Below are 13,211 nucleotides of genomic sequence, written 5' to 3'. Positions count from 1 at the left end.
CCTAAAATCACAAAAATGAGTAGGCTGAAGTTGGAGACCCCCGGTGACCAGTCCGAAGATCATCATGGAGACCCTCCAGTGCCACCTCTGAGAGGGAACCTTAAATCACCAACAAAAGAGAACCGACAGCGCTGACTGGGAGGAAGTAATAGGAGAACTGCGAGCCGAGTTGATTGAGGTGAAAAAGTTGATTCGTTCCAGGCCAGAACCTGTATCCCTCAGACCCAGGAGTGGGTTCCAAAGCAGAAGATACCTGGCTTGTGCAGTTCATCAAATCAGAGTACGGTGTGTGTCCACTGTCTAAGATGTGGTGAGGAAGGACATTATGCCAAGGAATGCCAATGGTCACGGTCATTTGGGTTAAAAGACAGGAGGTTGCCAGTGCGGGGCGACTGGTAACCGCGACATGGAAGAGGCCCCAGAAACAAATCCAAATCTCACCAAACCCCAGAACGGTGCATGAGGTAAGACGGCTGCATCAGTACTATCCCCAAGTGTGTTCCCGTTTACAACAGCTGCAAGAGCAAAAGGTTCATCAGTTACTTAATGCCCAGTGTGGAGGTCAAACAATGTACTCCTGGGAGGAGTAGTCCTCAGTCAGTAAAGATAGCCTCATCAGCCTAATCTGTGAAAGGTGCTTTATACAGTGCCAGCTAGATGGATTCCTGGTAAAAGCACTGTGGGACACAGGAGCCCAAGCGAGCCATTTAAATGAAGAATGGAGAAGGTGCTACCTGCCACATACCTGCCTTACTTCGCTAAAAGAACTCTTAGGACCAGTGGAACTCCATGGCAAAGCTGTCAACCAGACCGAAATCCCTTTCATAGGCTGGGTGGAAGTGACTTTCCAACTGAGGGCCACGAAGAACAGCAACACCATTGAGCTTTTCTCATGACCAGTGATCAGAACGTGGCAGATAATCCTATTCTGGGTAATAATGTAATCAGTGAGGTCATCACGAAACACAAGTCAGGGATGCTGGTGGTGGATGCAATTGCCACATCACTTGCCATACCCAACGCTGTGGCAGAAAATGTGATTCATAGAGTAAAGAAAACACAGAATACAATGGACCTAAAAAAAGTCAAGGTAGGCTGGTGCCCGACTATCATCCCTGCAAACCAAATGGTGGGGGTGAGGTGTGGAGGTGAGGTGTAGAACCAGGAAGAAAAGTCCAGAAAAGACTGTTTGTGCCAAAAGACTCCTCAGAACTTCCGGAAGGCCTAGTTCAAGGTGAGACTGTGCTTACGATTCCTATTGGTGGGTTTGCTCGAGTGACAGTACCGGTGATGAATACTACGAAATACGAAATTAGACTGGATCCAAAGACTGTGTTAGGTCACATTGAAACCTTTAAAACAGTATATCCAGCCAGTGTGAGACCCGCCCAGGGGTCTACCGAGAATTCAGTTTCCCCACCAAGGAACAGGAGTTGCCCAGGGGAGGAAATTGCACCACCCACCTCAGTGTCCTGGGACCTCCCAGTATGCCTGGAACACTTGTGTGATGAAGATATAGCAATAGCAAAACAGATGCTCGGAGAAGAGTGTCATGCTTTCTCTAAAGATGACTCTGATATAGGCTGTATCCCTTCGTTGCAATTGAAAATCAATTTGAAAGACACGACCCCAGTAACCAAAAGTTACATGTCTGTGCCGAAATCATTACGCCGAAGTGAAAGAATATTTACAAGATCTCATCAACAGAGGTTGGAGCCAAAAGTCGAAGTCGTCTTATTCCTTTCCTATTGTCTGTGTTAGGAAGAAGGATGGTACGTTGAGACTCTGTTGTGTTTACCGGGAACTAAACCGAAAGTCAGTACCTGATCGACACCTGCTATCAAAGATCCAAAACTTTCTTGGAGCATGTTGAACAAGTGAGGACCGTATTACAACGGTATCAACAACACGGAGTTAAGTTGACCCCAAAGAAGTGTGAACTGTTCAAAAGGCAAGCCCGATTTCTAGGGAAAATTGCGTCCGGAGAAGGATATCCCATGGACCCAGCAGAAATCGCTCCGGTACTGGCCTTAAAAGACAAGCGGCCCTCTACCGTCGGTGAGTTGAGGCAGATATTAGGATTCCTCTCCTACTATCGTCCTTATATTCGGAACTTCTCCAGGATTGCCGCCCCACTTTACCTCCTCTTGGGGGGGATGACAGAGACAACAACACCCATTGAGAAAAAGAAGAACGGAGGTAGGACCGGGCATAAAAGACACAGTGCCGTTTCTTCCCAACAGCTCATTCTCTGGACAGCAAACCACCAGGAGGTATTGGAAGAACTAGTAGACTAACTGGTAAAACCACCCATCTTGGGATATCCTGATTTAAATTTACCATTTGTTCTTCATTGTGACGCTTCTCAAGTTGGACTAGGAGCTGCCCTGTATCAGCATAAAGATGGAAAATTGAGAGTCATCGGTTACGGTTCTAGAACTTTGACAGATGCCGAGAACAATTACCATCTACATTCTGGAAAATTGGAAGTTCCTGGCACTGAAATGGGCTATATGTGAACGATTTAGAGATTATCTCTACTACAGCAAAGAGTTTGAGGTATACACTGACAACAACCCTTTGATCTACAGTACAGACCAAATGTTTGGACACACCTTCTGATTTAAAGATTTTTCTGTATTTTCATGTCTATGAAAATTGTACATTCACACTGAAGGCATCAAAACTATTAATTAACACATGTGGAATTATATACTTAACAAAAAAAGTGTGAAACAACTGAAATATGTCTTATCTTCTAGGTTCTTCAAAGTAGCCACCTTTTGCTTTGATGACTGCTTTGCACACTCTTGGCATTCTCTTGATGAGCTTCAAGAGGTAGTCACCGGAAATGGTTTTCACTACACAGGTGTGCCCTGTCAGGTTTAATAAGTGAGATTTCTTGCCTTATAAATGGGGTTGGGACCATCAGTTGTGTTGTGCAGAAGTCAGGTGGATACACAGCTGATAGTCCTACTGAATAGACTGTCAGAATTTGTATTATGGCAAGAAAAAAGCAGCTAAGCAAAGACAAACGAGTGGCCATCATTACTTTAAGAAATGAAGGTCAGTCAGTCTGAAAAATTGGGCAAACTTTGAAAGTGTCCCCAAGTGCAGTTGCAAAAACCATCAAGCGCTACAAAGAAACTGGCTCACATGAGGACCGCCCCAGGAAAGGAAGACCAAGAGTCACCTCTGCTTCTGAGGATAAGTTTATCCGAGTCACCAGCCTCAGAAATCGCAGGTTAACAGCAGCTCAGATTACAGACCAGGTCAATGCCTCACAGAGTTCTAGCAGCATGCACATCTCTACAACAACTGTTAAGAGGAGACTTTGTACAGCAGGCATTCATGGTAAAATAGCTGCTAGGAAACCACTGCTAAGGACAGGAAACAAGCAGAAAAGAACACAAGGAATGGGCATTAGACCAGTGGAAATCTGTGCTTTGATCTGATGAGTCCAAATTTGAGATCTTTGGTTCCAACCACCGTGTCTTTGTGCGACGCAGAAAAGGTGTACGGATGGACTCTACATGCCTGGTTCCCACCGTGAAGCATGGAGGAGGAGGTGTGATGGTGTGGGGGTGCTTTGCTGGTGACACTGTTGGGGATTTATTCAAAATTGAAGGCATACTGAACCAGCATGGCTACCACAGCATCTTGCAGCGGCATGCTATTCCATCCGGTTTGCGTTTAGTTGGACCATCATTTATTTTTCAACAGGACAATGACCCCAAACACACCTCCAGGCTGTGTAAGGGCTATTTGACCAAGAAGAAGAGTGATGGGGTGCTACGCCAGATGACCTGGCCTCCACAGTCACCAGACCTGATCCCAATCGAGATGGTTTGGGGGGAGCTGGACCGCAGAGTGAAGGCAAAAGGGCCAACAAGTGCTAAGCATCTCTGGGAACTCCTTCAAGATTGTTGGAAGACCATTTCCGGTGACTACCTCTTGAAGCTCATCAAGAGAATGCCAAGAGTGTGCAAAGCAGTCATCAAAGCAAAAGGTGGCTACTTTGAAGAACCTAGAATATAAGACATATTTTCAGTTGTTTCACACTTTTTTGTTAAGTATATAATTCCACATGTGTTAATTCATAGTTTTGATGCCTTCAGTGTGAATGTACGATTTTCATAGTCATGAAAATACCGAAAAATCTTTAAATGAGAAGGTGTGTCCAAACTTTTTGTCTGTACTGTATGTCCTTACTACAGCCAAACTGAATGCAACAGGTTAGAGATGGGTCACTGAACTAGCTGACTTAAATTTCAGCAACAAGTACAGGCCAGGAAAATGCTATGTGGATGCTGACGGATTGTCATGAATGCCACTAAAGCCTGAGGAGTTCATGCAAGAATGCTCGGAGGAAGTCAGTCTGGAAGCAATTGAGAGCACTACCCAAGCAGTACAAGCTTATCAGGAGGAAGACACACCATTGTGGTGTCTGTGGACGGTGGAAACCACCATAAAAACGAGATAACAAGATCACCCCCTGTCTATTCAACAACTATTCAAAAGGGAAAATCCATAGAGCACAACGCGAAGATCAGATAATTGGTAGAATACTACTTTATGTGGACCAAAATCGGTTTCCAAGTAAACGGGAAAGAGACAATGAGTCACCAGCAGTATCTGTTTTAATGAAAGAATGGACGAAGCTCTACCTCCTGTATCGTAAAGGAGGACAAAGCGGCAGTTGGTACTACCCAGAGTATTCCGTAGGTTGGTCTTGAAAGAACTCCATGAAAACATGGGACATGTGGGAGTGGAAAGGACAACAAATTTGATTTGTGAACGTTTCTTCTGGACGTACATGCAGAGAGATATTGAGAGGTACGTGACCAGAGAGTGTGGGTGTCTGAAAGATAAACGTCCCAACACATGAACCCGGGCACCTATGGGCAATATCCAAACTATGTATCAGTTTGAGATGGTCTCAATAGACTTTCTACATCTCGAGACGTGCAAGGATGGTTACATCTTGGTGGTGATGGACCATTTCACTCGATTTGCTCAAGCATATGCCACTACCAATAAATTGGGTCGAACAGCGGCAGAGAAGATCTTCAATGATTTTGCTTTGAGGTTTGGGTTCCCTACGAGGTTACACCACGACCAAGGAAGAGAATTTGAGAACCAGCTCTTTGCCAAGCTAGGAAAGTACTGTAGAATTCAGAGATCCCACACAACGCCCTATCACCCAGAGGGTAATGGACAAGTGGAATGTTTTAACCGGACATTATTGTTGATCTTGCGCACTTTAACAGCTGATGAGAAGAAAGACTGGAAGAGTTCTCTGTCAAAAGTAGGACATGCCTATAACTATACAAAGAGTGATGCAATGGGTTACTCACCCTTTTTCCTATTGTATGGAGAATCGCCAAGACTGCCAATTGACATCATGTTCGATACTGCGGTGTCAGAGAACGTATCCGGAGTACGTTCGGAAATGGACGGAACGGATGGCAGAGGCATACAACATAGCGTTCCAAGTGGTTGCGCAAGGACAGAGCAAGAGTAAGGAGTACTATGATTGAAAATGTTATGGAGCAGAATTGGCACCGGGAAACCGGGTGCTAGTCAAAAACGTACGTGAGAAAGGCCGTCAAGGAAAACTTTGCTCATACTGGGAAGACAAGGTGTATGTGGTCGTAAGGAGCAAAGCTGATGACAGCCCAGTGTATGAAATCCGATTAGAAACGGGAGACAAGAAAACCAGAATAGTCTATCGGAATTTACTACTACTCTGTGATTATCTCCCACCACAACAAGACTTCCCAGAAGTAGACCGATATCATCCAAGATCGACTAAGGGACCACCACAGACTGAAGCTAGGGAGGTGGATAGTGACCTTAAAAGTTCCGATGGAGAAGAACATACCGTTGTATTTCTCGGACCGGCAAGGAGAGGGATGTACCATCCTCAGGAGAGTGAACTAAAGCCTGAGGCTCCAGCGTTCGTACCAAGGAGTACAGATGAAGTCCGAATCAGATCTGATGATCGAACACCGGCCCCTGAAGAGACCGATCAACACTTAGGAGGAACGGAATTACCGGACCGTGCGGAAACAAGCGACTCAGAAGTACAGGAACTTACAGAGGCAGCTCCAGAAGCATCTGAGGAAGCACAAGACATGAGTGCGACGGAAGAAACTCCTGTGACTGAAGAACCCGTGGTATCTGAGGAACAACCCACCAGAAGGATGTTGACTCGAGAAATGAGGAGGGCCGTGATGTTGACGTATGAGACACTTGGTGAACCGAGTCAAGTGCCAAGGACTGTCGACTGGAATCAGGTATCTCTGCCTGCGGACCAGGTAAACCCACTTGAGTGGTATTCACCACCAAGAGGCAGTATGGAAGATGTTGCCTGGTGTTAAGACTTGTTTTCATGCTTTGATTTTTCTTTAAAGATTTTGTAGAAACAAAGAACTGTTAAAGCATAGATAGAGAGAGCTGGTTGAAGACGTACGAAAAGTTCCAGCTGAAGAGATGCTGATTGTTTTAATGGTGTTAATTGTTTATTTCTTAAAGGCATCCTACAAGAAAAAGGTCATAAGAATAGGTTGTTATCAATGTTTATGAACATTATACTAATTTCACAATGCTAATATGTGTATAAAGTTATCCAACTTTTACCACTGTCTCAGAATTGGTCAGATTGACCAATTAAGACGAATGTCGAGGACGACATTCAAAAAGGAGGGAAGAGTGTGACATGCAGAAGTAGTGCTGTTGCAGAGTGTGACATGCATAAATAGTGCTGTTGCTTTAAAAGCATTCAGCAACTATTAGAAGTAACACAAGCACATGAGACAGGAAGTGTTGTGCTCCAGAAGCATCCAGCAACTAGAGGGGTTAACACAGTCACAGAAGAAGGGGAGTGTTTTAGCAGAGCCTCAGGGGGATTGTGGGGAAGTTGTTTCCTGTCTGGCTGGAGCCGAAGAGACAGGTGGTGTGTTTGCTCTGTATCTCACAGAAGCGCCCCTACAAGTGAAAAGTCAGGAGTGAAGCTAAGCACAGGTCAGGTAGAGTTCCTGAACTAGCAGTGCAGAGTATTGTCAGGTAGAAAGAGAAGGACTGTAAGAAATGGTGTCACAGGGATCATCTCTCTCAGCAAACTGTCCCCCTCTCCTCCATCTCACTGTGCTGTAAAGAATGCTGTGTTCATTAATGTGCTTTTGCATTAGAACTGTGCTGTCCTGTACTACTGGGAAGATTGTGAACTGCTATGCTGCTAAGGAAACTGTACTGTTTGTCACTGGAGCCTGTTGCTCATAAGACTTAACTTGCACTGGCTGTGCGGCTTCTTATTAAATGCTACTGTTCTACCGTTTACGAGGACTCTTGTCAAGTGTGTCTAGTTAGCAAGTGAAACAACCTACGTGTCTGTGCCTGAGGATCAATACCCCTGTGTGCATGAGAGAAGCTGCAGCACATGGTCTATGGTCGCCCTGAGTAACGGTTCCCCCAGGATTCCAAAGAATTCATGTAATCTGTCTCGCCCCTATCTGAACCTAGCGGTGTGCGTGTAACATCTGCGCCTTTCCATTCTTGAGATATGGCCCTCTCTTTCCTGTATTTAAATCTAGTCTTGTTAGCCAACAGGGTATGATCTTCAAGAAGACGCCCTCAAAGAACAGTTGATGACCACGCCCACTTCACTAACTAGACAAGATTTATATACAGGAAAAAAGGGGACCATATTTCAGGAACAGAGAGGCGTAGGAAGAAAAGGAAAGCAACGCCGGATTCAGAAAAACAGAGGCTTTTAAACCAGGTAAAAATATGACATATTTATGATAAGTGAGAGATCCCCTTTAAGTGTAGTCTGCAAATTGATTAAACAGCCTACACATTCCTGCTTTATTTTTCTATTATTATCTACATTATTTCTTTTCAGAATCTACTATATAATCATCTTATCCCGTCTGTCTGTCTGTCTGTCTGTCCAGGAAATCCCGCGTCGCTCATTGGTCCGGCAGCGGCCAATCAGCGCCGCGGGATTTCTGAAAAAAGATGGCGGCCGTTAGCGGCTCATCTGCGGGACGGAGCGGAGCGGCTATGCAGCCGGGAGATGAGCGCCGCGAGGCGCTCATCTCCCGGCCGGCAACAGCAGAAGGAACCCGACCGCCGGACCCATCTGCGGGACGGAGATGCAGCCGGGAGATGAGCGGCGCGAGGCGCTCATCTCCCGGCCGGTAGCAGCGGAAGGACCGCTGGCGCCACTGACCTCCATGCGGAAGGGAGGACCGGGGAGCGGCGCTGCGGGTCGGGATACTTCTGCTGCGAGCGCCCGCTATGTCCCGGGTTCTCGCAGTGTAAGTAGCCGCACAGGCAGCGCAGCTCCCCGGTCCTCACCAAGACGATTCGATGATTGGTCGCAGTCTTCGGACCCGACCAATCACTGATCTTAGCGCAAAACTTAAGCACCGCTGTGCTGATTGGTCGCGGGCGCTGACCGCGACCAATCACCGATTTGGGCGCCAAGTTTAAATATCGGCCGCGATCAATCAGCACAGCGGTGTTTAAATCTGGAGCCAAAATCGGTGATTGGTCGCGGCCGATATTTAAATTTGGCGCCCAAATCGGTGATTGGTCGCGGGCAGCGTCCGCGACCAATCAGCACAATAGTGTTTAACTTTGGCGCCAAGATCAGTGATTGGTCGCGGGCCAAGACAGCGACCAATCACCGATTTGTGCGGCAGATTTAAATAGCGGCCGCGACCAATTGGATGTCAGCGCCGCTCCCCGGTCCTCCCTTCACACCCTAGCCGCATGGATGTCAGCAGCGCTGCCTGTGCGGATACTTCCGCTGCGAGAACCAGGGACATGAGCGGGCTCTCGCAGCAGAAGTATCCCGACCCGCAGCGCCGCTCCCCGGTCCTCCCTTCACACCCTAGCCGCTGATGTCCCCACAGTATCCGCATCGTGTTACAAAGGTCCGGACATTTGTGTTAAAAATCGCTGATTGGTTGCTGGCGCTGCCCGCGACCAATCACCGATTTGGGCGCCACATTCAAATATCGGCCACGACCAATCACCGATCTTGGTTCCATATTTAAACACCGCTGTGCGGATTGGTCGCGGACGCTATTTAAATGTGGCGCCAAAATTGGTGATTGGTCGCGGGCAGCGCCAGCGACCTATCAGCAATTTTTAACACAAATGTCCGGACCTTTGTAACACCATGCGGATACTGTCGGGAGATCAGCGGCTAGGGTGTGAAGGGAGGACCGGGGAGCGGCGCTGCGGGTCGGGATACTTCTGCTCCGAGCGCCCGCTCATGTCCCGGGTTCTCGCAGCGGAAGTAGCCGCACAGGCAGCGGCGCTCCCCGGTCCTCACTAATACGATTCCGCTCCCCGCTCCTCACCAATACGATTCGCTGATTGGTCGCGTGCGTAGAGCGCGACCAATCAGTGATCTTGGCGCTAAAGTTACACACCGCTCTGCTGATTGGTCGCGGCCGTTGCCCGCGACCAATCACCGATTTGGGCACCACATTTAAATAGCGGCCGCGACCAATCACCGACCTTGCCGCCAAATTTAACCAACGCTCTGCTCATTGGTCGCGGATGCCAGACACGTCCAATCAGCGAGATTGGCGCCAAATTTAAACAACGCTCTGCTGATTGGTCGCGGACTCCAGCCGCGTCCAATCAGCGAGATTGGCGCCAAATTTAAGCAACGCTCTGCTGATTGATCGCGGTCGCTGGCCGAGATCAATCAACAGTATTGGCGCAAAATTTAAACACCGCTCTGCTGATTGGTCGCAACCACCGGCCGCGACCAATCTGCGTTTTTTGTGCCAAATTTAAACCCCGCTCTGCTGATTTGTCGTGGTCCCCGGCCGCAACCCATCAGCATTATTGGCGCCAAATTTAAACCCCGCTCTGCTGATTGGTCGCAACCACCGGCCGTGACCAATCAGCCATATTGGCGCCAAATTTAAACACCGCTTCGCTGATTGGTCACGGTTACCGGTCGCGAATAATCAGCATTATTAGTGCCAAATTTAAACACCGCTCTGCTGATTGGTCGCTGCCGTGACCAATCACCATTATTGGCGCCAAATTTAAATACCGCTCTGCTGATTAGTCGCGACCGCCGGCTGTGACCAATCTGCGATTTAGGCGCCAAATTTTAACACCGCTTTGCTGATAGGTTGAGGCCGGCAACCGTGACCAATCAGCGATTTTGGCGCAAAATTTAAACACCGCTCTGCTGATTGCGCCCGGTCGGCCGCATACCTATTCTAGAATACCCGATGCATTAGAATCGGGCCACCATCTAGTCTACTATATAATTGTCTTATCCTGTCTGTCTGTCTGTCCTGGAAATCCCGCGTCGCTCATTGGTCCAGCAGCGGCCAATCAGCGCCGCGGGATTTCTGAAAAAAGATGGCGGCCGTTAGCGGCTCATTTGGCGGACGGAGGTCAGCGGCGATGCAGCGGGGAGATGAGCGGCGCTAGCAGCACAACTACCCCGACCGGCGCCGCTGACCTCCATGCGGCTAACGTCGGAAGATCACTGGCTTGGCCCGCTGATTTCCCGACAGCAAGTGTGAACGGAGGACCGGGGAGCGGCGCCGCCGGTCGGGATGCTTCTGCTGCGAGCAGCCGCTCATCTCCCGGCTTCTCGCAGCAGAAGGAGCCGCACAGGCAGCGCCGCTCCCCGTTCCTCGCTAATACAGAGCCGCACAAGCAGCGCCGCTCCCGGGCCCACACTAATACGACGCTGATTGGTCGCGGTGGCCGGCCGCAACCAATCAGCGAGATGGGCGGCAAATGTAAACGCCGCTCTGCTGATTGGTCGCGGTGGCCGGCCGTGACCAATCAGCGTGATGGGCGGCAAATTTAAACAACGCTCTGCTGATTGGTCGCTGACGCCAGACGCGACCAATTAGCGAGATTGGCGCCAAATTTAAACACCGCTCTGCTGATTGGTCGCCGGCCGCGACCAATCAGCAGTATTGGCGCCAAATTGAAACCTCGCTCTGCTGATTAGTCGCAACCACCGGCCGTGACCAGTCAGCGATATTGGCGCCAAATTTAAACACCGCTTCGCTGATTGGTCGCGGTTACTGGTCACGAATAATCAGCATTATTGGCGCCACATTTAAACACCGCTCTGCTGATTGGTCGCGGCCGCAACCAATCAGCATTATTGGCGTCAAATTTAAACACCGCTCTGCTAATTGCACCCGGTCGGCCGCATACATATTCTAGAATACCCGATGCGTTAGAATCGGGCCACCATCTAGTGGGATAATAACTATACTAGGTAACAGCTTGTATGCAACTACATGAAAAATAAGTATATTGTTGGAGCCTGTGTAAGTGCCTATTTTAAGGGACGTGGTGTGATGCTCATGTTTGTGTATCAGGTATACGACACCTCAGATGTTTTCGGTATCATCCGTCTAAGGTAACAGCCATTGATAGCACTAACTTCTGCCATCTTGTTGTGAGCAGAGACTTTATGGGAAATGCTGAGGGGTCCGGGCTGGGCCTGGTGACAGACGATGACGCCAGCTCTCAGGTGATGACACTGTAGACATATTGTGGAAACGACTGACGCTTCCTACCCCAAACAACCCTCTTATCTGTCCTCATTTACTTTGAAGTCATCTCTTTGAGTACAGCATACTTTAGAGACACTAATGGAGGAGCTCAACCAAACCAACATTTTACTATGGCCTCTGAATAAGATGCTGTAGATATATGGAAAGTTTTCTCTCGGCCGACCATACAAATTTGCATCTCTGCTAATATCCAAAAGCAGTCAAAAATGTCCTAAAATTGAAAATATGAATCTGACATAACAATTCAGAAGGTTTATTTTATTACTATTGTCCTGTTCCTCTGTTATTCTTCCTGGAAAAATACCAAATAAAATCACTATTGGGTGTGATCATTTCCCTTGCAATAGTCTAAGGCTATCAGCGTTGATTAAACTGATCCAGACTATATAAGGCCACTCGTTACTGACTAGGTAAGTGGTAACAACCAGTTTTTAATTTATTTATATGTATACTGTCATGAAAAAAAAAAAGTACACTCTCATAAAAAAAATAAAAATCCATAAGATTCTCCAGAAGGGAGAAGAAATGACACTCCAAGCTCCTTTGAAGTAGGACTACACATTGAACATGTGTAACTATTATTATACCTAGGGAGAGAGAAACTAATTAAAACAGGGGAAATAGAGAGAAATTATGCTTTAGCATCCTTTGAAGCAGAGACCTCCTGTAGTGACCAGGTAATTACAGCCAAGAAATGGTTTGAGAAAAAGAACGCAAGCTTTGAGATTTCTTTACGCAGAGGCGGAGAATTGCAGGGGGCTCCTTTTTTCTAAGGACGGAGCTGCTTCTCATGAAAGAAAACTGGACAATTGCAGTTAGACACTCTGTCTCCGGGGTCCAGATAGGAATATTAGGGTTTTGCATCAATCCATTATTTATGTGAGATATATTTTCGGCATCGTAGAGAAAGGACTGGTATAATATATTCACTCACATCACTGTAAAGCTATTCTAACTCCTCCAAATTAATAACGGTCTGATGGATAAAACTATTCAGGACATGTTTGATCTCTATATAAACTTAAAATCATGATAAGACACGTGATGTCAATATCTACCGCCTGGGACCTCCAGGGGCGAAGATATCCTGTAAGTTGGGGATCTCATAAAATTCTGAAAGGCTGAGTACATCCCACAACCAGCCCCCATGTGAGTTCATCAAGAGGAGGTATGTGGGCGTAGCATTGAGCTAATGAAAAGCAGTATTTGGGTTTGGGTCTTTGTTCATTGTGACAGTGGTCCATTTTCCCAATTGGAGTGCTTCCCTCGGCTAAGCTCTGAGCCATTTTCGTGACACAGGTTTAGTCATTTTCTTTTGTTATTCCTTTTTATTTTATGTAATTGTATATTTCGTATTTTTTAGTTCCCAGTTTGTATCATCTTTATGGATTGAATATTAGAACGGGACTTCCAGGAGAAGTCCATGTTCAGAGTTTATCACCGGACACTGGACACTGAGTGTCTGGTACAATCCATGAACTTTTAAGTTCAGGTTCGCTCATTTCTACACATGACAAATTAAATCGGTCATTATTTTCCCAAAAACCATTCCAAAATGCAGAGGAAGTAGGTGAAAAATTAAGCACATCCTTACTGCTGCCACAAAAAATAGGTAGATAAGTA

The 13,211-nt window shown here is 47.1% G+C and overlaps 1 protein-coding gene across 2 annotated transcripts in view; it reads left to right on the top strand.

Moving 5' to 3' along the window:
• Positions 1–13,211, top strand: part of WNT7B (Wnt family member 7B) — a 313,390-nt gene that overhangs the window by 99,438 nt on the left and 200,741 nt on the right. Inside the window, exon 1 of one of the 2 annotated variants that reach the window (XM_073650074.1) lies at positions 7,638–7,783. The exons of the other annotated variant lie outside the window; for it this stretch is intronic. The gene's annotated coding sequence lies outside the window, so the exon portion shown is untranslated. Of the gene's footprint in view, positions 1–7,637; positions 7,784–13,211 lie in introns of those variants that run through there. 2 annotated transcript variants of the gene reach the window in all.

The sequence above is a fragment of the Phyllobates terribilis genome, unplaced genomic scaffold (assembly GCF_046119375.1).
Source record: "Phyllobates terribilis strain yellow unplaced genomic scaffold, ASM4611937v1 Scaffold_10__3_contigs__length_209671492, whole genome shotgun sequence".
NCBI classification, from domain to species: domain Eukaryota; kingdom Metazoa; phylum Chordata; class Amphibia; order Anura; family Dendrobatidae; genus Phyllobates; species Phyllobates terribilis.
This window is presented reverse-complemented; position numbering and strand designations above follow the sequence as displayed.